Below are 22747 nucleotides of genomic sequence, written 5' to 3'. Positions count from 1 at the left end.
CCAACCTGCATAAACTTACTTGCATATAGGTTTCATATATCAATAACCTAAGCTATTCAACAGAATTCACAAGGAAATATCCAAGAATGGGATTAATTTTTCCCTGAATAAGGCAGTTTAGCCAATATAAAAATAACTGGGAGCTACTGTTGGTTCTTGCAGAACTGACATGATAAAAGCAGTATTTTCAAAAGTGCTGTTAGAGAGCAGTATACAGAATGGATCAGAATGGAAGAAATCTGGACTAGAGACCAGGCAGGCATGATGCCATGGTTCAGAATGAGGTAAGAAGAGTCCAGAGTATACTGATAGCATCAGAGATGAAGTGGAAGCAAATGATGTGAAGATACTGATATGTACATTTGTTCAAATAGAACATCTGAAAAGATTATTAAAAATCATGAATGAGGAAAAATAAATGTAAATAACTGGCATTCATATAATAGGGATAATGGGGATATATTTTGACATAAAATTCTGTAAAGTAATATGATATTATAGTATCAAGAACTTTTTTAAAAAATGTATCCTTCGGCCCAGTAATTTTATTTCTAGAAATCTATCTGCAGGAAATAAAACTCAGACAAAGATTTATATACTAAGATATTTGTCAGACTGTCGTTTATAAAAGTGAAAGAAGAGAACAACAATCTTAAGTATTTCATCAGGAAAATTATTAAACAAACTATGGAACATCCATATATATTGTTGCTTATAATAATTATTAATTATATAGTTATTAAATAAATTTTGAAGAAATTTTAACTAGGAAATGCTCATGAAATAATGTAACTAAAAATATCTGATCCAAAAGAAACTTGTATAACTAACATGATCCCAAATTAGAAAAATGAAAGTATTTGCTTATAATCAAAGGAAACACATTAAAATATGAACAATAGTTACCTCTGTATGGTACAATTGATAGTTATTTATTTTTTCTCAAAATTTTTTAATGTTCTAAAAAATACTCTGAATAAAGAAAATAAAAATTTGAACAAATAGCAAATAATCTAATTAATTCCAAATTTGATATAATTCACCTTAAGAATGCATGTCTACTATTTGTTATGTCTTAAAGGGATTTAAGTGTTTTGCTTTTCATATTTACTAAGCTTCTGAAATGTCTAAGATGAAGATTTTAGGAATCATATCATAGTGACTGTGATATTTTCTGAATTATATCATGTTGTTTCTATTGCCCAGTATTTTTCAGTCTTTTTTTTTCTTCCTTTTGGATTCCTGTACATTTACCTTAGGTTATCAGTCTGCACTAGCCTCATTTTCCTTAGTCTGTCAGTCATTTCTGACATTAATATGCTCAAACTGTTACCACTGGATGAAATTCCCCATCATTTTGGGGAGCCAGGTTCTTGGGGTGGGGGTTGCTGAAAGAAGCATTTTCAGAAGCCTCTATGGGAGGATGGAATGTGGAAGAAGGCTTTATTGCATAGTTACATTTCTGGGGTTCCAAAGTCCCCTGCCCCTTAAGCCAGTCCTGGAAAAGGTGCCGCTGGGGTTTCAGCAGAGCCAGAAATAGGGCCAATGTCCAGAGTTTCCATTCCATGTTACAGCCGAATGTGGTTCAGCATTGAGGCCAGATTAAAGTCCATGGCCGGGTGCCATTCGGGCAGAGGTGAGCATGCCCCTGTGACAAAACCACATTTACATGTATGTGAGATTATCACAAAGGAAGAAATCTAGATCACACCTTATGTTTCCAATTGTTTTTTGACTTCTAAATTTCTCATTGTTTAAAAAGTTCATAATCTAATAATAGAATTATGAGTAATTGAAATATGAAAAATGAAGTAAAGAACACAGCCTATGTCACTGTAGACTCACCTTTATTGGGTGGAACGAACCACTACTGATAAAATTTATCAGGCACCAATCTTGAGAATTGAATCTCGACTGCTTTTTGTAAGAGTGAATAAACATAACTATACTTGGCTCTGTACCCAGAATTTAGCCAAAAAGGAACCCCATTTGGAATGCCAGAAAGAATGAACTAGATAAAGTCTTATCAGCTCCAACTATACAATCAATTTAGTCTGCCTCTTTTCTAACAAAACTGTGTAAGTAAAAAAATGTTATTTTTTTTAAGTCTAAATTCCTTACACTAGCCAATGGCAAAGTGCTGGAGTAACTAAAAATTTCCAGACCGCACCCTCTTTTTCTTCTTCTGCCAGGGAAATGAGCCACTCTCACTCCAGTTCTGCCCTCTCCTGACTTCCTGATTATAAGTGAACCCAGAACCATTTGTGCACAAGCTCATCTCTTTTTCAGAACTTACAGTCCAGTGAAGGCAGAGGCTGTGTCCTGTTTGTCTTTGTTACCTCAGGTTCTGGCAAAGTGCATGATTGCTGGATGACCTAATGAAAGATTAGCAGTTTAATTTAGATCATTTTAGTAAGTATAAAAATAATCTAAGGAAAAAGTTACTGGGATACAAATGCCCACACCCTATGTATTATTATATAACCAATTCTACTAGCATTTAGGCAAGTTCTTTTACAAGGATGCTATCACCAAATCATGAACATCTTTGGGAGTAAACATCTTTCAAGAACAGATTTTCCTGCAAGGCTATGAGTAAAGCAATGTAGTTCTTAAGAGCTCTTGCAATGATTAATGTGACACCCATAACAAATTACTAAATCTCTTTGAATCTCAATTTCCTCATCTGAAAGATGGGAATAGCAATAATACTTACCTCGTAGTCCTTGCTGTGGGGATTGGATGAGATCTCACATATTAAACAGCTTATGCCTGGCTAGGCCCTGGGGCTGTCATTACTAGAATTAATGCATCCCAGGAAAACTGCTTGTACTTGCACACCCATCTTGACAACTAGGACAGAGGGTACATGTATATCAGCAGGGCTCTCCGTGGATATAGAATTAGAGAGCTTAAGTGCGCAAACCAGTGCTTTTCAGGCTTCCGTAGCAATAAGAGTTACTTGGGAAGCTCATTTAAAATGTGACGTTTGAGTTTCACCTCAAGACACACTCATTCAGTTTATTTACTCTTAGGTGAGACCCTGAAATATATGCCCTTTTCCATGCTCATCATGTGATTCTGGTGTAGCTTGTCCCAGACAAGTTCTTAGTAACCCAACCCTGGAAATCCTGGCTCCATCCCAGGCTTGATTACAGATCACCTCCAGCCTCCCAGCATCCATCCCCAGGAATCGCCCTGTCAATATATATGGCTTGGCTGCCCCCACCCCATTGCCCTATCCCACTGAAAGCAGACAAGAAGAATAGGGAAGACAAGGTTAATTGGTGAAACTTGAGTAACAATAATAAATTATCTGTTATTTTGTATTATTTTGACTAATGATCTTCTGCATTCCTCTGAAAGTGAGCTAGCTTTGTGAAGTAAGCTTGAACTTTAGAACAATAGTAACTGTGGAATGACTGGCTCTATAGTGAAATTCTTCTCTTTTTCCATGGAATTGCTATCTATAGAACTTAGATGAATAAGCACAATCAAAGTGCAAAGTGTTAAATGCATGCTTCAATTTAGTCAATGCATTTGCACATTGAAGCAATTAGGATGTATTTAAAAGCATTCTGCTTGCAATACTTTGTTCTCCATTTCCTACAAATCGAATTAGTGAGGGGCAGATTTGATTTTGACATCATTTTGAAAATATTTTCTTTTTCTTTTTTTAATTTTCTTATTATTATATTTTTACAAAGTTCAAAACACAACCAACTGTGACTAAATTCATAAAAACAAAACAAAAAGTTTCACAGTGCAAGAAAATGAAAAACAGCACAGAGTAATATGCAGTAGAACAACGTAAATCATACCTTACAAATATAGTTGTAATAACACACCTTATCCATGTCTGATTAATTAATAGCAAATCCTTATTCAAATAGTAAATAGCACATTCTTTTATTTTGAGAGCCCCAAAGTAATTTTTCATCTCCGTTGAAATAAATATTAAAGGACAGTCAGATCCATTGAGAAAAATCTTAACTATCTCCTGTTTTCATTATACTATGTGTAAGGCAAGGAATGAATGTAAAGAAAGATTATAAAAGGGTGTTTCCTTTGTTTGCTAACAAAGCATTCAAGCAAGATTGCTTATTTTTTAAACAGTTATATTTGTCAAAACCAAGAAATGTTATGGAGACAAACATGGACCTGAGCTTATATTCCAAGTCTCCACAATGTCTGTATTATCTGTAATAATTGACAAGTGATCCTCAGTTTTCACATCTGTAAAGTGAAGGTAATAATATCTCCATTGCAGAGTTGTGTTCTTAATATGCAATAATGTACTTGAAGTGCCTGGAGTTTAATATGTACTTAATAAGTGGCAGTTATTATTAATGCAGGAAGAAAATTTGGAGGGATAAGAACCCAACATCCTCATAGAGAATAAGACTAAACAAAAAACATTCTGTCTTTTCACTTTCCCACAGACTATATACAGGAGTCATATAATTTTATGGAATTTCTACAAAAGGGACTGTTTTACCTTTATAATCTTCTTGCCACCCAAATTGCTGTCCTTAATGTAAATCAGTGACCTCAAAATACATGTTGAGAAATTCCCTTCATACTATTAAAGTACATATTTGAATTACTATAATTTCTAATATAAATTATCATACTAGAGGCTCAATGCACAAAATTCGTGCAAGGGGCTCAGCCCCCACAGCCCCAGCTTTGTCCAAAAGGTTGTCTGGAAGGACATCCGGCTGTCCAGTCTAATTAGCATATCACACTTTCATTATTATAGATTCTTTTGTGGAAAATAAACAGTATTTTGGATTGGGCGCAGATTACTTAAATCTAATTCCTTTTATTTTTCTATACTAATTTTATAGTTTTAGAAACCTATGTGTTCCTGGATAGAAGTGAAGGGAAGGTAGAATCAATTAAAAGAGTAGATTCATTTGTGCTTCTTAGGAAACAAAGATAGTATCCTGTTCAGCCCTATCTTCAATAACTAGCTGCTCATTCAATGTTTGTTGAATTAAGTAAATGATCAGAAACAAAATAATGAGAAAATATTTATAGAACATCAAGAAACCAGTTCAAGGTAGTATGTGCAGGTAGCAGGCAGAGAGTTTGAGACTTACTTATGGGCATCACTACCCCATTACTTAGGAGGCCCTATGTGGAATAACAGCCACCTTTATTCAGAACCTCTAATTCTTAACTGGAAGAAGCAGCTGAACCAGAAGAACCAATTGACCTTCAGTCAGAGCCATGACATGAGGGACCATAGAGATTTTCTAATCGAAGGGCCTCATTTCTCAGTTGAAGGAACTGAATGCCTTGCTCAAACACTTGGTGGCAAAGTTTATTGATACCCAAACTTTGGTTTCCGGGTCTTGTCCAATTAGTTTGGTATTGTAAATGTTGCCTTTATGTCCTCACTGTCCCCTTGGGGGCCCCATATACCCACAGTGACTTCCCTTCCTTTGACCAAGACAATCCAATGGAAGATCCAGCCATGGCTCTGATTAGAATCCTCTCACCCATTATGGCATTTTCCATAGAGCCTAAAAGGCCACAATAAAGGGATTATTTTATTGACTCTTAAATTCATTTTTACCAATAAATAATCTATATTAAAATGTTACTATTAACAGTTCATCCAAATCACTTTAGCTCCTTTTCAAGTGATTATTAGCTGGAGCTAAAAGGAATAGAAAATAGAGAACTGTTATCATTTGCGTGAGGAGAAACTGTTAGAAGACTTCTGCCCTTGGGTGTTACTCAGGGAAAGGCAAGGCCAGCTTGGCTGTAGCAGGAGATGGGAAGGGGGGAAAGGGGTGTCCAGAGTACCAAGGAAGTAACTCAAGGATTTGAGTCTTTGAGAAGGAGAAGGGAGACATAGAAGCATGGAACAGACGGTGGAATCTCAGAGGGAAGGTGGGGGATGGTGGGTGGGAGGGAAGAGATCAACCAAAGAACTTGTATGCATACATGCATAACCCATGGACACAGACAATAGGGTGGTGAAGGCTTGGGGTGGGGGCGTGCTGGGAAGGCGGGCTAGAAGGGATCAATGGGGGAGGAAGGGGGACATATGTAATACTTGCAACAATAAAGATTTTTTAAAATAAAAAAGAGAAGGTGAGGGGAGATATGAAGAGGTAAAGGAATAGGAAAATAAAGAAGTAAAAAGGGGGGAAGAGTACTTTAGGTAGACTTAATAATTTGGTCTTTTGGTTCATTATTTTTATATTTGTGATTCTTCCATTCAATGGAGAAGCCTTATGTTCAGGTCATTCTTGTCCTGTTACAATTAACACTGCTACTATCAAGTAATGACAAGAATTCCTTAAACCAATATAAGTGACATCCATGAAACAAGAAATAAAGCATTTGGTAGGTAAATCCTCAAGAGTGGAGGCAGTGCTGATGGTCTGTTGATGGTGACTTAAACTGGCATACCAAGAATTTTTATAAATGGTTTCCCATGCTTCATTGGATCTGTTGCTGAGACTTTAGTTATATACCAGCTGTGCGTGCAAAATCTCATAATTATTCTTACTGTATTAAGCATTTTATAGCAATTTTAGCTCTAAAATGCTATGCAATAGTTTTTAGGCAAGTGTACCAGACATGTAAGCTGTTCCAATGAAAACATTTCCTTTCATAGAGACACGTGCTTTTAGGATTCCAAACTTAGCTGTCTGCAACGACAGGAGCATCTCTAGGACAGACATCAGGGTTTTGGTGGGGGAAGAAGGGGCAAGTGGGTTTTCTTGTACAAGCTTTAATCCTCCAAGCAGCCTCGTCAGAGCGGGGGCATTTCACTAATTCTACAAAACACTGATATTAGCAAATACTGCTGCTGCGCCCAGCTCCTCCCCAGCCTGCACTGTGGAGAGAGGCACTGGAGAAGAGCTGGGGCGATCTCCGCACCCCTCTGGGGTATAATGACAAACAGGCAGAAGGACTTGGACTTAACCTCTCTGCAGAAGGCTGACACCTTTAACACTGCTGCGCACGCACACACAGGCTGCTGAGCCCTGTGGTGGCAAATCTTGGGCCTGAGCCCAATGCTGGTGTGGAGTTTGAACCCTTGGCATTCTGGCCCAGGGCCAAGTGCTATCAATGGAACCCCACTGACACCTTTAGTTATTCTTCCTAGATTAGGATAGTAATTTACTTGTCTCTTTGATTTCAAGTGTCTGGTTTTGTTTCCAGATGCCTCCCAGCTCATCTGTATTCCAGGGGTTTCAAAAGACTTTAACCCCATTGGTTCTTTCCTTTGTCGGTTCCATTTGGCCCACACAGGAGGGATACAGAACTAGAGAAGCAAGGGAGGGGCTGTGTGTGTGTGTGATGTATGGGGGCCTGTGGGGAGGGCTTGGTGAGACTGCAGGAATAAATGAAAGGCGTATTCACTTTTAGAAGATGAGCTATTATGCCAGAGCAAGTCAGGATGGAGAATAAGAGGTGATGTGCAGGACAATGTAGTGAGAAGTGTAATTAGATAGATCCATGTGTCAAAGCCCTCCAACCAGTGGTAATCTCAAACTCCCCCAAATGATTGCAGTATAGGAACAAGATGGAGAGACTATAGAAATGTTATTCCAGTGCCAACAGCCCTTGGATTTTAACATGTATGGTAGGAAAAGGCATTTATGCAGGAGTGTCATTTCGTGTTTACAAGGGCCTGTCTAGCACTGTTTATTGATTTTACTGCATTTCTTTCCCCAGGACCCTGCAGATAGATAATTGCTAGAAATGTCCATCATTAGCAGAGCGACGAGTGCAGCCATCACACTAGGAAAAATATACACACAGGACCCTGCAAGCAGGCACCAAATGGGGGAAAGAGTCACACAATAACACGTGCAGCTGTAACTCCAGGCAAACACACACACAACACCCCGTGTAGCCATTGCATTGAGAAAATACACAGAGCCCCCTGTGCAGCCATCGCACATCAGGAAAATACACACATGACACCCCTATGCTACCATCACACCAGGTAAAAGCACAGACATAAAATGCTAAGTCAATGGGAATGAACAGCTCATAAAAGCCTACTGGAATAGATCACATCACAGCCAGGTACATCTGTTCTCAGCACTAACCATTATCGTTAGCTTAAAATGCTTAAAATCACTGCACATCCTCAGGTCTTGGGACAGATTATTCCAAGTAGATTCTGCTAAATTGACTTGGCAATGCAGTGAAGGGGACCTCTACTACATTAAAGTGATGCATTTTGCATCTCAAAGGCTGTCAACTGTATTTAGGAGACTGTGTGATTGAAGAACAATACTCTAGGATGGGATAGCAATTTTAGCAGCCCTTCTAACTCTGAGGGTGATTTTTTACCCCAACATGATGAGTTAAGTGTACAATTGAAGGGGCAGCTATCAGATAGGGAGGTGACTAATAAAAGCAGAATTGGAACGAGCTTTCATCTGTGCTGTTTTAAACTAGAACTCTCAGGGGAGATGTCATATCTAGAGGTCTCAGTGAGGTCAGACTTCAAGCCATCAGCTTGAGATAAATAAGTAGTAACTACAGTCCTTGCTTCATAGGGTTGTCTGCCCAACTGGGGGGAACAAAGGAACCACCCACCTCTTCTTCTGCCAGTACCTTCTCTTTATCCTCCTGCCGTGGTCTGTGATGTGATCCTAGCTGTGTGACACAGGGGTTAGTTACAGCACTGCCAGGGAAACACCGCAGGCCATTCTGAAGAGTGGCCCAAAAAAATAGAAAGAGGTTCAGGCTTCCCGTCCTGCGTTTCCATTACAGGGGCCGTTATGCGTTTCTACTGAGCAAGACAAGTTTCAAGCGAGCTTGTTAAGAATGATTTACACCATAATTCTAGGAAAAAACAAATGTGACTGAGATTTGAAAGGGAAGAGTGGCGGGGAGGAAGTGCTAGACAAAACGAATCTTAAGTAAATAGGGTGGAGTTGGATTGGTTGGTTTGTTTTCTCTTTGGTGTTTTTTGTTTGTTTGTTTCTTTGCTTTTTTAAACAACAAAAGAGAAGATGTATGTATTGTTGGTAATTACTTCACTCACCTGGGTGGAATGAAGTGAAAGAAAGCAGAGTTGCTCCGTGTAAAAGCAAATTTTCAGGAGAGGACAGGTGTTCCTCTTAAATTCACATGACAACATCTTACTGGGAATGAGCAGGACTGGAAATGAGAACTAAGACTTCCACTTCCATTTTTCCCCAAAATATGGCGGGAAATGTTTTGTTAGGGTGAGATGAGCATTTCCCATAAAATAGTGCAGCAGTGACATGAAGTAATTACATGGTGACTGGGACACACCGCATGGCATGCTGGAGAAACTGCATGATACCTATGTGATAACTACAGTAACTAGTTATCACTACCGTATCATCTCCTGGTAACTATATAATTAGTTTGTGTCACCAAAGCACCCTAAATATATGTCTATTCCAGCTACTCTGGTAGGAAAAAAAAAGAGTAAACTTCTTTGCAAGGGGGTGGGGGGAGAAAAAGCTAATGAAGAAAGTTGCCAAGAACAGATATTTTGTAATCTGTGCTAAATCTCTGCTGGAAAACATGAACAGTAACGAAGCTGAGAAGACAGTAAGAGAAAATCGGGGCAAGGTGCCAGACGCCCAGACGGAAGGAGAATGTGGACCAAAAGATTGCGACAATCGGGTAATTATGGTTTATGAATTTCAGCTTTAATCTGTAGTTCAGTGAGTCCTGATTAAATATCTGTTAAACACAATTAAAGTTTGTTTTTGTATTTCACCGTCTTGATCAGAATAATTAGAGACTGCGTGTTTCATGTCAAAAGTAGCAAGAGGAATTTTAGTGAATGAACATCGTTTTTAAAAGCCATTTGTAGCACCAGCTGTTGGCATTATTTTATATTTTAGTGTTATCAGCATAAAGATGGTCCTCTGGATGCTGAATAGTTTCCAGCAGGACAAGGATGTTATGCTGCCGTGATAGGCACGTGCTGATGAAGCTTAAATGTTTAAGGACCGTTGTCCACTGGAGATCGGGAACAGGGAGTTGTAGGTCAGGGAAGCAGACATTTTAGGGGAGAGAAGAGGAAAGACAGTTACGTTTATCGAAGCAAGGAGGTGAGGGTGGACGATTTTCATGGGATAGTCCTTTGTATTAACACCTGTAAATGCTGGTTAGCTTATTGAGACAGGATGTACATAGTGCCTGAGGAAGGGGCCCAAGCAAGGTGTGGTGAGAAGTGTTGGAGCTCTGACCTGGTTGGATGTTGGCTAAAGAAACATGTATCTTTTATTCCTAGAGTTAGTAGAAGGTATAGCTGGAAGAACTTATCATATTAATAATTCTTTGGCTAGGGACAGCAGTATGAATTCTGCAAAAAGGACAAGTAGGGATATAAGTAGGATTAACTGAAAATAGGGGAAGGGGAAAATAAGACTCCATAAACCAAAACTAAGATGATGGTTTCCATATACATGTGCCAAAAAGTGAGGCTGGAGAATTGTAAGGTACTGTCTCTTTAAAAATTATATGAAGGTACATGTAAAACTTTCAATGTAGCTCACCATGACATGAGCTTTAAAGAAACAGGATAAAACCTTGCTTGCTATTTGAAATTTGTGTACTTGGAATATTTTGGTTCTTGTGATAAACAAAATAATGACCCCTCTACCCCCAGGATGTCTATGTCCTAATTCTCAGCACCTGTGAGTGTGTTGCCTTCTGTGACAAAAGGGACTTTGTAGATGTAAATTAAGGATCTTGAAGTAGGAAAATTATCCTGGATTATTTGGGTAAGCCTAACATAACCACAAGAATCCTTTTAAGGAAAAGAAAGAGATAGGAGGGTCAGAGAAGGAAATGTGACAATGGAAGCAGAATCAGAGCGAGAGCGAGAGTGAGAGAGAGAGATATTCAAAGATGCTACGTTGCTGACTTTGAAGATGGAGGAAGGGGCCATGAGCCAAGGAATGCTGGCAGCCTCTACTGGAGAAGACAAGGAGAAGAATTCTCCCCTAGAGTCTGCTTTCTTTCTAAGCAGCCTGGCTGACACCATCATTTAAGAACTACTGACCTTCACAACTATAATAAATTTCTGTTGTTTAAGCCATTAATTTGTGGCACTTTGTTATAGAAGCAAAAGGAAACCAGTACAGTCCTCATGAACCTGCTCCATGAGTTTGATATCCATTTAGAAGTTTTTCTGTTAGAAGTGCATCAAGGTATAAGAAAAATGAGCCTCTGTAAGTTTAATTTTCTAAGGCCATTCTTCAGGCTTTCTCTGTGGTATCATTTGGAAGTAGCTGAAATGTTAAGAATTAAGAAAGCCTATGTATTAGAAATTTAAATTGTGGGCACATTCAACCCCACCCCAGCACCACTTCCAGCAGTACGTTCTACATGGGTAGAAATGTTAACAGGAAGAGAGGGTTGTGGAGTGAGAATAATTTCTCTAACAATGATAGCAGTTAACATTTGAATACTTACCAAAGGTTGAACATTTCACTTTACCGATATTTAACCATTTTTTACCTACAGAAATGACAATTGCATATGGTTCAAAAAACCCAGTGTTATCTCATTTAAACCTTCTAGGACTTAAATTAAAAATTTTTCCCAAAATAATAGCATTAATAAATGTCATAGTTAGGTACATTTTAGGCTAATAAAATGGTTCTATCCAACATATTCAGGTAAAAATGAGATTAAATCCCAATTTCATTAATTATTAAGATCTCTCTAATTTTAAGTTTCTCTTCCCAGGAAAGTGTGAGTCCCATTACTAGAAATATTAATAATCATAATATTGTGAAGACCAAAAGTATAGTTAAGTTGGGCATAACTCTGAACTGCCAAGGGAAAAGAGAACTTCCAAGTAGAAAGAGCTCTCCTAACTGTAATGATTTCATGAATTCATACTTAGTAAATTTTATTAAAATAAAATGAGTCAATGTGAGTAAAATATTTGGTTTTCCTTCATTTATGTAAGGGTAATATGCAAATAGACCAAATAGCAGAAAGACTGGTCACTATGACACGCACTGACCACCAGGAGGCAGACGCTAAACGCAGGAGCTGCCCCCTCGTGGTCAGTGCACTCCCACAGGGGGAGCACCGCTCAGCCAGAAGCCCTGAGCCAGGCTCATGGCTGGCAAGCACCCCCAGGGCAGCACTAAGGATGTCTGACTGATGGCTGAATGGGCCTAAGCTGTCAGTTGGACATCCCCCAAGGGCTTCTGGACTGCAAGAGGGTGCAGGCTGGGCTGAGAGACCCCCCTACCCCCCCAAATGCACAAATTTTTTGCACTGGGCCTCTAGTTATATATGAAAATATATGTAGAAAATTATTTAGAAGGCAAGAGGCGGGAACCTTTTCCAAAGGAGCATTCCTGTGAGACAGTAGATTACAGATTCAGGGTAAGAAGAGATGAGAAAACTACATTAGAGTTAAGGGTAACTAACTGGGAGTGATTTTTATAATCAGAGTTCCTAAAATAATCTTGCAAATTATATTTTTAGGGAAACATGAGCATAACAGTATAATATTATGGACCATCCTTAGTCCATGGACCAAAAACAATTAGATACAATTTATGAAAGACATATTGCAAATACTACTGAGCTTACGTAAACCAGCTTAACAACTGGTTGTATTATTGTTATTGTTGTTGTTCTAATTAAAGTTGAAAAATCCTAATAGAATTACCTGCCCTTCTGCCACCCCCAGGTCTTTTGCTGTTTTAAGCACTTCTCTCTCTTCAGTTCCAAAACTGCCCTTTCTCTAGGGAACAGAACATAAATTATCCTATCTAAATTTCAACAATGCCCATTCCCATGTGTGAGCATATCAGAGCTGAGAAGAGAATAAAGAACTTTTAACAACCCATACTATTCACACCAGCTCATCGGCTACCTCCTAATAAAGCTGGTTGTTAATCTTCCCTGATTTGTCTGCATCTTTTGGGTAATAAATGTGTCTAAACCATAATGAATTCTTCCAGAAAAAGATAATCAGGTAACTGAATACCACTCTGCTCAGCAGCACACTGTCCCTTTGTATCCAGTTCTCCTGAATTGGATTGACATTTCTAGTTGACACTTGACATCGAAGGTCATTTTGTTCAGTACACTACCTGATCATTTTTATTGTCTTCTAGTATATTCCTAATTATCAAGAAGATTTCTTCATTTCAATTTCATTATCTCATTTGTATATTTCATTAATTATTAAGATCTCTCTAATTATAAGTTTCTCTTCCCAGGAAAGTGTGAGTCCCATTACTAGAAATATTAATAATCATAATATTGTGAAGACCAAAAGTATAGTTAAGTTGGGCATAACTCTGAACTGCCAAGGGAAAAGAGAACTTCCAAGTAGAAAGAGCTCTCCTAACTGTAATGATTTCATGAAGTCATACTTAGTAAATTTTATTAACATAAGATGAGTCAATGTGAGTAAAATATTTGGTTTCCCTTCATTTATGTTGAGCCATTCAACTCATTCAGGTTGGAAAACAATTTCTGAGGCAAGAGCAACTTGTGTTTAGTGACTTAACATGGATGCTGCATCCTGAAAGGTATTCTTTATTTTCCTTTCAGTTTTGGCTGTATCTACTCTATATCACAACTATCAGTGCTTAAAAAAATATTATAATCTAATAAGTAACAGAACTTTCAAAACTTATTTACTAAAAAATAAACTGCAGTCATTAGTGTTTAATGTTATCAGGGTTATTGACACAAAAGATTGGACAGAAATTTAAAAGCAAAGGTACATTAGGAAATAACATACCTTTTCTAGAATCTAAAAGCCCTGAAGACATACAATTACTAGTAGAACTAAGGGAGATAGAATCAAATGAGAAATCACAAGAGAATATCCAGGTTTCAAATGCGATATATTTTGGGTTAATTTTTTATAGTGAGAGGGCATTTACCAAGAAATGAATAGTCTATAGAGTGCAAGTTCTCCTATTTCTGAAGAACATATGATAGTAAATGTAGGTGAGATTGGGAGAGAAGGGAGGATTTAAAGGAAAAGGTCAATGTAGGTTAGATGAAGAAATAGACCTGTTGGAAGATGTTTTGAAAATCATGAGTTCATACCATGAACTATTGTTCATCTTTATCCTACTTTGTAGAAACAATGCATGAACAAATTCAGAGATGAAGGGAAGCCCACAGGAAGGAAACAAACAGTTAACTTTTCACTGGCATGCTTATTCTGTGTTGTTTTTTTATTGTGTTTATATTGGATGGTGGGATGTTGTTACCTTCCATTGATAGAGAGGATTTAAAAAAGAAAAGAAAAAGGAGTAGAAGGTAACAATGCCTGTGTTATCTCCCAATGTATTTTTGAATGACTCTGATCCAACTTTCAGTTTCAAGCTGTTTAAATCTATCTCACTGATGGGTCCAAATCTAGTGCTCACATGTTTGGGACAATTAAAGTCAGCAGGGCCTGTGGTTCCCTAACCCAGGCTTTATTGTATAAGGAGTAAACAGCCACTTGTAATTTAGTGAGTAAGTGCAGGTCTTTCACAATGCGCATACCAGCCCCACTGAAAACTGATCAATTTCTGTGCTTGGCAGTGGCATTCATAAGGCCCCTATGGAGCATTATCTCATGCCTGAGGGTCATTACTCTTCCACAGAAGCACTGACAGTTGTGATGAATGGCAGTACCTGGGAAGAGGAGTGTTTGGATGTTTAAACAGATTACATTTTCCTTTTAGAGCAGTAGACATTAGATCACATCTTAGACTGTCTGCCCAGGTGGACAGTGAGAATGCAATCAGGGCACATGTGAGCTAGTGGGCTTCAGGTGTACCAATCATCATTTCTATTGGGGTAAGTGGACTTGACTTTGCATCCTGTCACAATATTGTATGTGCTGCATAGCAATGGGTGGTAGCTATATACAGTTGCTGAGATGCTGAGCTGTCAACAGGCATGAGATTCCGTCGATCACTATTATCTACAACAAGACTCATTACCTGTCAGCCAGTAAACATCCATTTGCACCATCTGCAGTGAATTAAAAAGTGACGAAAAGAATCAAGATCTGTTTTAGTTGCAGCATGATTGTCAAGTTCATTTTTGTCTCTGGAAGTCCTTCAGTTCTTTGAGAGACTTTAGGGGAAAATATATGATGAAGAAACCCAGAAAAGCCTGCCAGTGACAACTGTCAGGTTTTTAACCAGGAATTTACAAATACAATTAGCTTCTCAAAGTGTAAGCAAGGTCCAGGCCTTTGTCAGTTCTCCTTCTCAGTGCTTCCTTCTCTTGGGTTTTCTGGTGTGCTGAAGCTGAGAATCAGTGTTTCATTCTCCTAAATTGATGCTGACTACAGTGAGAACTATTTCATAAAAATATATATTTCAACATGAACTCTTAGGCAAAGCTGCCCCTGTATCCAGGGAGGAAGTGATGATTAGTTTCTAATTTACACGTGCAGTGATTTCTTTGGCAAGTGTGAATCCATGTCCTGCGGTAAGGTTCTGTTCCTACTTGAAGAAGTTATTGGGGTATTAACAAGAATCAAAGGTCTATTGGCCCTTGAGGCTATTTAATTTATATATAAGCAAACTAACTGCCTGTCCAGATTACACAGGTGAGTTGTGTTTTTGTAGAAATTGCAGAGAGAAAAATCAGAAGTGTCACACAAAAACCACATGAAAAATAGCAGAAGGATTTGACAGTTATTCACTTGCATCATCTTTATCAGCAGAATCTCTCTTTTTTTCATCTCCTTTTTTCTTCATTATATATTCCAACAACAAGGAAATGACTTTCCTTTTTTCCTGAAAGATGGGAATTCTTGGTGTTTTCCAAAGTACTGCTCTGAGGAAAGAGACCAGTTCTGAACTGAGGATATTGAAGAGAAGCCCTTCTGAAAATAGCCCTGGCCATGCAGTGGCATTTCCCTCCCAGAAATCCATCTCTTCCTCCCACAAATGGCCCTTATGGTAGTAATACAGAAAGGAGATTATATATTACCTCATCTCCTTACAGAGGAAAGGACAAGTGCTATGGGAAAGCTTTGTTTCTTTTAATCATTCCAAGCATCCCCTGCCTTCAATATCTCACTGAAGAGGTCCTCCGTTGCCTTTAGAAAGACACTCTAGTGAGAGAGGAAGAAGCAGAGTAATGAGAACGATGACCTCATCTGGAAAGGCTATCTAACCAACAGAGAAAAACTAGCTGTGCCCCTCCCCCCCCAGCTTCAAATCTGTGAAGCAGACACAGGTAGAAGGATAGCATGAAGTTGTGAGTACTTCTTCAAAATGTTGCTTAGTAAATTTTCTATCTGATACTGCAATTGAGTAGGAGACATCATCTTTTTATCACAAGCTCATCTTTATGTTTTGGGAGGAAAAGTGAAAACCTCTATGTAGATAATTTTTAGGACTACTGACTTTAGCCATGCTAGAAATAAGGAAGAGAAATGTTCCATTGTGGGAATAAGGAAGCTGTTTTGCAGAACCTAGCAAGGGAGTGAATGAGTTTCATTCTCCCTTCCTCTTAATGTCTACCCATTCCTGAACTTGTACATTGTGTTAATTCCATTAGGGCAAAGTTAATTGCTGATGGGATCATATAAAAGTGTAGATTTTGTTCCCCAGGAATAAATTCTGATTATATTTGAGTCATTTCAGTACTGAACAGCACATGTTCAAACTATAAGAAGAAGGAATGTACATGATTATACTATGAATTTATGATGTTCATTTTAACTAATATATTTGACCAGCCTAATACTAAGCTTGGGTTAAAAAAGCTGTAACCCATCTCTAATAGCATCAGAAAAGGGAAGCTCAGTATACTTTTCATAAATACACATATAATCAAAATCCTGACTTTTCACTGATTTGCTAAGGATCAAAGAAGGATGGTAAGAAGAGACTGAGTGTTTAGGAAAATGGAAGCTAGATTATACTTTAATTTATTACATTTTTTCCTACAAATTAACTTAATATACATGACAGATATTGTTATAAATTGAGCCACTGTGCTCATGAAGTGTTGATTAATACTTTATGTACCACATATTTACATATATATACATATATATTTCATATTAATAAAAGCCTATGTGGTCGTCATGCCCTCAAACCGTGACGCCCTCATGCCATAATGAGTGATCACCAGGAGGCTGCGTGCACAGCAGGCACGCGCGGGTGGGCAGGCTGTGTGTGTGCATGGGTGGGTGGGGGCTTCACGCTGCGTGCGTGGCACAGAGGTGGGTCCCGCGGCCCCACACGGCAAGGCCAGGGGTCCTGCGGCTCTGTGCACGTGGAGGCGGGTCCCGTGGCTCCAGCCTACCTCTTTGGGGCAATCCATCAAGGAGCCCCGGATGGGTGGGAGGGGCACACCTCTTTGGGGCGATCAATCGCAGGGATCCCGCACTGTGAGAGGGCACAGGCCAGGCTGGGGAACCCCACACCCGGTGCACGAATTTCATGCACCAGGCCTCAGCAACGATACTTAGGTATGTTGTGCTATTCAGAAATTTATAATTGTCTGACCCTCTAGCAACTTCATCGCGAAATTATAGCTAATTTGCCTACAAACGTCAGGTGGTCATAATAATCTGGCCACTCAGTGTGTGTGTGTGTGTGTGTGTGTGTGTGTGTGTGTGTGTGTGTAGAGAGAGAGAGAGAATACAAAATGGTGAAGTTCTTAAAGTCTTACATATGTCACTAATTTCCAGTTGCTTTGGCAACCTTATAGTAAAGTCTTGGACCGAATTGCTTCTCTAGTCACAATGCCCAATTAAACATGAGATATTGCTTCCAGTTGCTTTCTTGACAAAACACCATATAACTATTTCATGAAATAAACCTAGATTTATAGAGAGGAGGATAAATTTTTGAAGCTATGTTGAGGACATTTCTTGGAGTGATCCAACATCAGTACTCCAGCTTGGACATATTTTGTGTGTTTATGCAAAGTAATGTTTAAAATAGTAATTCTGAGGGCAGAAATGTAACACAAAGTGATAGATGCAGTCTTCACGTGCATTAAACTTCTAAGCTCCCACCTTGGTTATGAAAAAACAAATCGAGAAACAATATTGGAAAACCTAGCCTCTGTGTTTAGGTTCATCTTACTCTACTGAATACAAGTGTGTGTGTGTGTGTGTGTGTGTGTGTGTGTGTGTGTGTGTGTGTGTGTGTGTCAAAAAGAAACATGGATCAAATTGCCTGGTATAGCAGCCAGTGACCACATCTGCAGCAAAGACATTTATGTGGGAGCTCCTAAACCTCAGAACCATGGAGTGAACCATCACTATACTGTTTAGAAATCTATGTCAGAGTAAAAACTTTTGACTTCAACCATTTTCCCTATTAATTTAGGGTGTTTGGAAACATTGTTTTCTTTACTTGGTGCTTGTATATACCTTTATCTTTATTTTCATCTTTCAAATGTTATTTATCCTTGAGGCCCATCTTCAATACCATTACCTTTATGAAGCCCTTCTTGCCTACTTCTTTTTACCTCTCATGCAGCAAAAGTCATTATTTCTCCTATAGACCTCCCACCCAAACAAACTTTTTGGTGTTTCTTTTATGAAATTTAGTGCTTAATTTGCATTATCATCTGCAATTTGTCTGATCCTTCTGCTAGGTGTAAATTCTTTAAGTGAAAAAAGTTCTCTCAGTATAATGTCTTAGACATAGTAGATTCTCAGCAAATACTGGTATTATAACTCAAATTGAATCTTTCATTGTAAACAGAATTTTTTTGAGCATTTTCCATACTACTTAGAGAAGGAAAGACAATTTAAAAAATAAGCATCTCTGATATTCAGCATTAGAAAGACAAGAAAAATAATTTTTAATCCTTGTGAGTCTACAAATTCCCCTTGTTTCTGATACTTAAGCATTTTCTACTACAGATTCTCTTTTTTTAAAAAATTTATCTTAGACCAGTGATGGCGAACCTTTTGAGCTCGGCGTGTCAGCATTTTGAAAAACCCTAACTTAACTCTGGTGCCGTGTCACATATAGAAATTTTTTGATATTTGCAACCATAGTAAAACAAAGAGTTATATTTTTGATGTTTATTTTATATATTTAAATGCCATTTAACAAAGAAAAATCAACCAAAAAAATGAGTTCGCGTGTCACCTCTGACACGCGTGTCATAGGTTCGCCATCACTGTCTTAGACTCTGTGTGTTCAAAATATAACTCACAAAATACAACTTTTTAAAAAGAGAACAAATGTACAACTGGAAAAAAATAAGGAGATAAAAATGGGACTAGAAAATAAGAAATTACAATTACAATTTTCTTTCTAAACATTGAATGAATGTTCTTAAAGACAACCAAAAGGAAAAAAAGTAGAAAGCTAATCAGCACACCTATTATTTCCAAGGCTTCCTCCATAAGTGAAGAGGAGATGGTGTTGAAGAATGGCAGTCTGTCCATTTTCATGCTTACAGATTGCTAAAGACAAATCCACTTGCAATTTAAACTTCAGTTTATTCATAGTGAATGTGAATCGGTTTGATAAATGTATATGCTCTATGCAATCATCAACCAAACTATGGAATAAGTGATGAAAATACCACTAACCACTAAACCAAGATGTACTCAGGAACTATGTTCATTTCATAGGAAAAATAGGATTACATATGATAAGTGAGGGAAAAATAATAAAAAAGATAGAGTTATATAGAAGTAAGAAGAATATTTTATGGAAGGCAAATTGAGGAAGCACAATGATAAAAGCAAAATAGTAGAAATGGAGGGGTTGGGGTCAGTCAGTCATGCAAGGAAAATGCCAGGTACACAGTACACTTTGTAAGTTTACCAAAAAATAATATCAACATAAGTTTAAAAAAAAAAGTCAACTTGTAAGTTGTTATGAAATTAACCATGCCCACAACTTTCTAGGAAAGAGTATCTTAGGATGATGATTAGAGAAATGAAAACAGAGGAAAGCTCAAAGGAGGACAATAGTAAATTGTTTATGTCCTAAATTGGGCATCATTAGCACTTTTATAGTTTGGTGGAAATGGCTCTGCAAAAGCCAAATTTCTGTTTACAAAAAGAAAATGCTGCTATAGTAGAGATGGGATTGTACTGCATAAGACATAATGAACCATTGTGATACCAGTAATAGTACCATGGTGAAAAAAATTAAGTGAGAATATACACTGAACATTTAACAGGATTTTTCCATTAATTTGATAAATTTTTACTAAAGGAAGTAGAAATAGGGCTGAGAAGAATTGTTGTATATAATGGTCCCACTGTACTAGGTCATGCACTACAAAATTAACACTGAATCCATCTTAAAGTATTTAACACACACACAAGGTAACCTACTTAAGAAAAGGTCTCATTTTTAGTTATCAGGACTGGTGGACGAGACTATCTAAAAATGAACACAAAATGCCTTTTGATTGGACAAATATTTAGTTACATTTTATAAAAGTATTTTGTTTCAATGAATAAGAGGAGCATCTGCCATTTAAAGAACAAGAGACTCTGTGCACGAAATTCATGCATGGGGGCGAGGAGGGTCCCTCAGCCCAGCCTGCACCCTCTCCAATCCGGGACCCCTCGGGGGATGTCTGACTGCCTCTCACAATCCGGGACCATTGGCTCCTAATTGCTCACCTGTCTTCCTGCCTGATCACCCCTAACCACTTCTGCCTGCCTGATCGCCCCTAACTGCTCCCCTGCTGGCCTAATCGCCCCTAACCACCTCGCCCCACACCCAGGACCTAGGATTCTCTCCTCCTGCTGGTCATAGGCACCTGGGAGCTGGGCTTCCCTCCCTCTGGCCGGCCGCAGGCACCTAGGACCTGGGCCTGCTTCACCAGGGCCGGCCGCAGCCGCAGGGGACCGTGAGCATGCGGCTTCACCCGGGCCGTAGCCACAGGCACCCGGGACCACAGGGTGGGCAGCTTGTCCCTCTTTTGGGCCGCAGCCTGGCTGGTCCCCATTCCTCTCTTGAGCGCTCATTTGTGCCTGGCTGGTCCCCTTTCCTTTCTTGTGAGCTCATTTGTGCCTGGCTGGTCCCCATTCCTTTCTCCCCAGTGTTGAGTGTCTGAGCAGTTACAGCATGAGGGCGTGATGACAGGAGGGCATGATGACCATTTGCATATTAGCTCTTTATTATATAGGATAGTTATAGATTGTCATCCTTCATATCTTCTCAGTAACCAAAAGTCAGAAGTAAATATAGTAATACCTTGGGTATATTAAGAGACTTTCATATGTTTATTTGTTTCTTTGGGTACTTTTTTATTTAACCACTACAAAGAACTTATTTTCTTTACCATGACCAGTTTTCTTCAAAGTAGGTTTTTAGGTCTTAATAATCATGGAGATTTCTACTCACATTTTTTGTACTCCTTTTGCTTTATACAGGGAGGGACAGAAGTAGGTTTACAGTGTGAGTACAGGGAACACAGAATTTATTATTATATTATTATTTATTAATTATTGTATTATTTCCCATACAAACAACTGTAAACCTGCTTTTGCCTCACCCTGTATTAATGTTTAAGAAATAATTCAGCCACATTTTTAAAACTTGATTTCCTTGTGGTGCAGTTATAGTGGACTCAATTCTGAGCCTACCTGATCTCCCGAGCCTCTTCAGTTCCTTAGACTCAGTTGCATGAGAGAAGAGAGTTGATGTAAGAAATCAGGCCTGCAGGTCGACTCCCACAGGTGTCCATATCTCAATTGATGGTGAACAGAAGCCACAGCCATTGGATTCCTGCAGTGCTTTGTGAAAAATAAGTGTGAATGTCCCTTTCTCCTCTCACCCCCAAGTAAGCAGGATCCACAATATAATTGGTGGTAGTTCCAATACCATGGCCATAAGGCCAGAATCTGAGTGAAGCACAGAGACTGTACATAGACATGTATCCCTTCCAGATGACCACATGGTTTTCCATCAGGACTGATCATAGTGGAAACTGAAGCCATCTTATTCAGTGGCTTCATTTAAATGCATAAATGCTATTTGAGAAAAAAAATGCTATCCAAGTACACTAAGAGAAATTACTTGATTATAAATTGTGTTGAGATGGCACATCCATCACTGATGAAAGCACTGCTATGTCAGTGGTCTGAGAATTGCAAACAATAGAAAATTAATACAAAAAATGAAATGCACCCTTTAAGTAATGTTGCAATAAGGTTTAAACCAAGCATGTCAAACTTGCGGCCGGCAGGCTGCATGCCTCCTTTCTCAGTGATGGAACTTTCTGTCTCCTTATTGTAAGCCTTACACATAGTTTTAATGTAAACTTAATACATACGTGCTTAATAAAGAATTGGGTAATTGAATGAATGTGGTAAGCTCTTATCTAATATTAGGGGAAAAGATGCATTGCTCTTAAATCTGCATGTCTATACCTTACACCACACACACACACACACACACACACACACACACACACACACACCATACTCCTAATCATTTGGATGATCCATCACTGCCCAAAGCATCCTCCACTCCAGCCATCCATTTTATTTTCTCCCATTTACCGTCCATAGGATCCTTTCCTCAGGCCCTAGCACTGGAACATTTTAATTCTCTTCTTTTGCCCTTTACTTAGATTCTGTTAGTCACTAAATTCTGCCAGTTATCCTCAAACAATATCTTCTCGTTTTCTCCTGTCTTCTCTTTATTTTCAGGATTTCACAGTGGGTCTTGGAAAGGATGGCTCTGAGCCCCTGAAAATAGGCCATTTCAGGCTATTTCCATAAAGCAGTCCTTTTAAGCACCTGAAATAATTGCTTCCATCCACCATT

At 38.6% G+C, this 22747-nt stretch overlaps 1 protein-coding gene across 12 annotated transcripts in view; it reads left to right on the top strand.

Moving 5' to 3' along the window:
- Positions 1-22747, top strand: part of ZBTB20 (zinc finger and BTB domain containing 20) — an 853596-nt gene that overhangs the window by 581989 nt on the left and 248860 nt on the right. Inside the window, exon 2 of one of the 12 annotated variants that reach the window (XM_014546961.1) lies at positions 9552-9645. The exons of the other annotated variants lie outside the window; for them this stretch is intronic. The gene's annotated coding sequence lies outside the window, so the exon portion shown is untranslated. The remainder of the gene's footprint in view (positions 1-9551; positions 9646-22747) is intronic. 12 annotated transcript variants of the gene reach the window in all.

Source organism: Myotis brandtii, unplaced genomic scaffold (genome assembly GCF_000412655.1).
Source record: "Myotis brandtii unplaced genomic scaffold, ASM41265v1 scaffold46, whole genome shotgun sequence".
NCBI classification, from domain to species: Eukaryota; Metazoa; Chordata; class Mammalia; order Chiroptera; family Vespertilionidae; genus Myotis; species Myotis brandtii.
The sequence above is the reverse complement of the archived record's forward strand: the minus strand, read 5'-3'. Positions and strand labels throughout refer to the sequence as shown.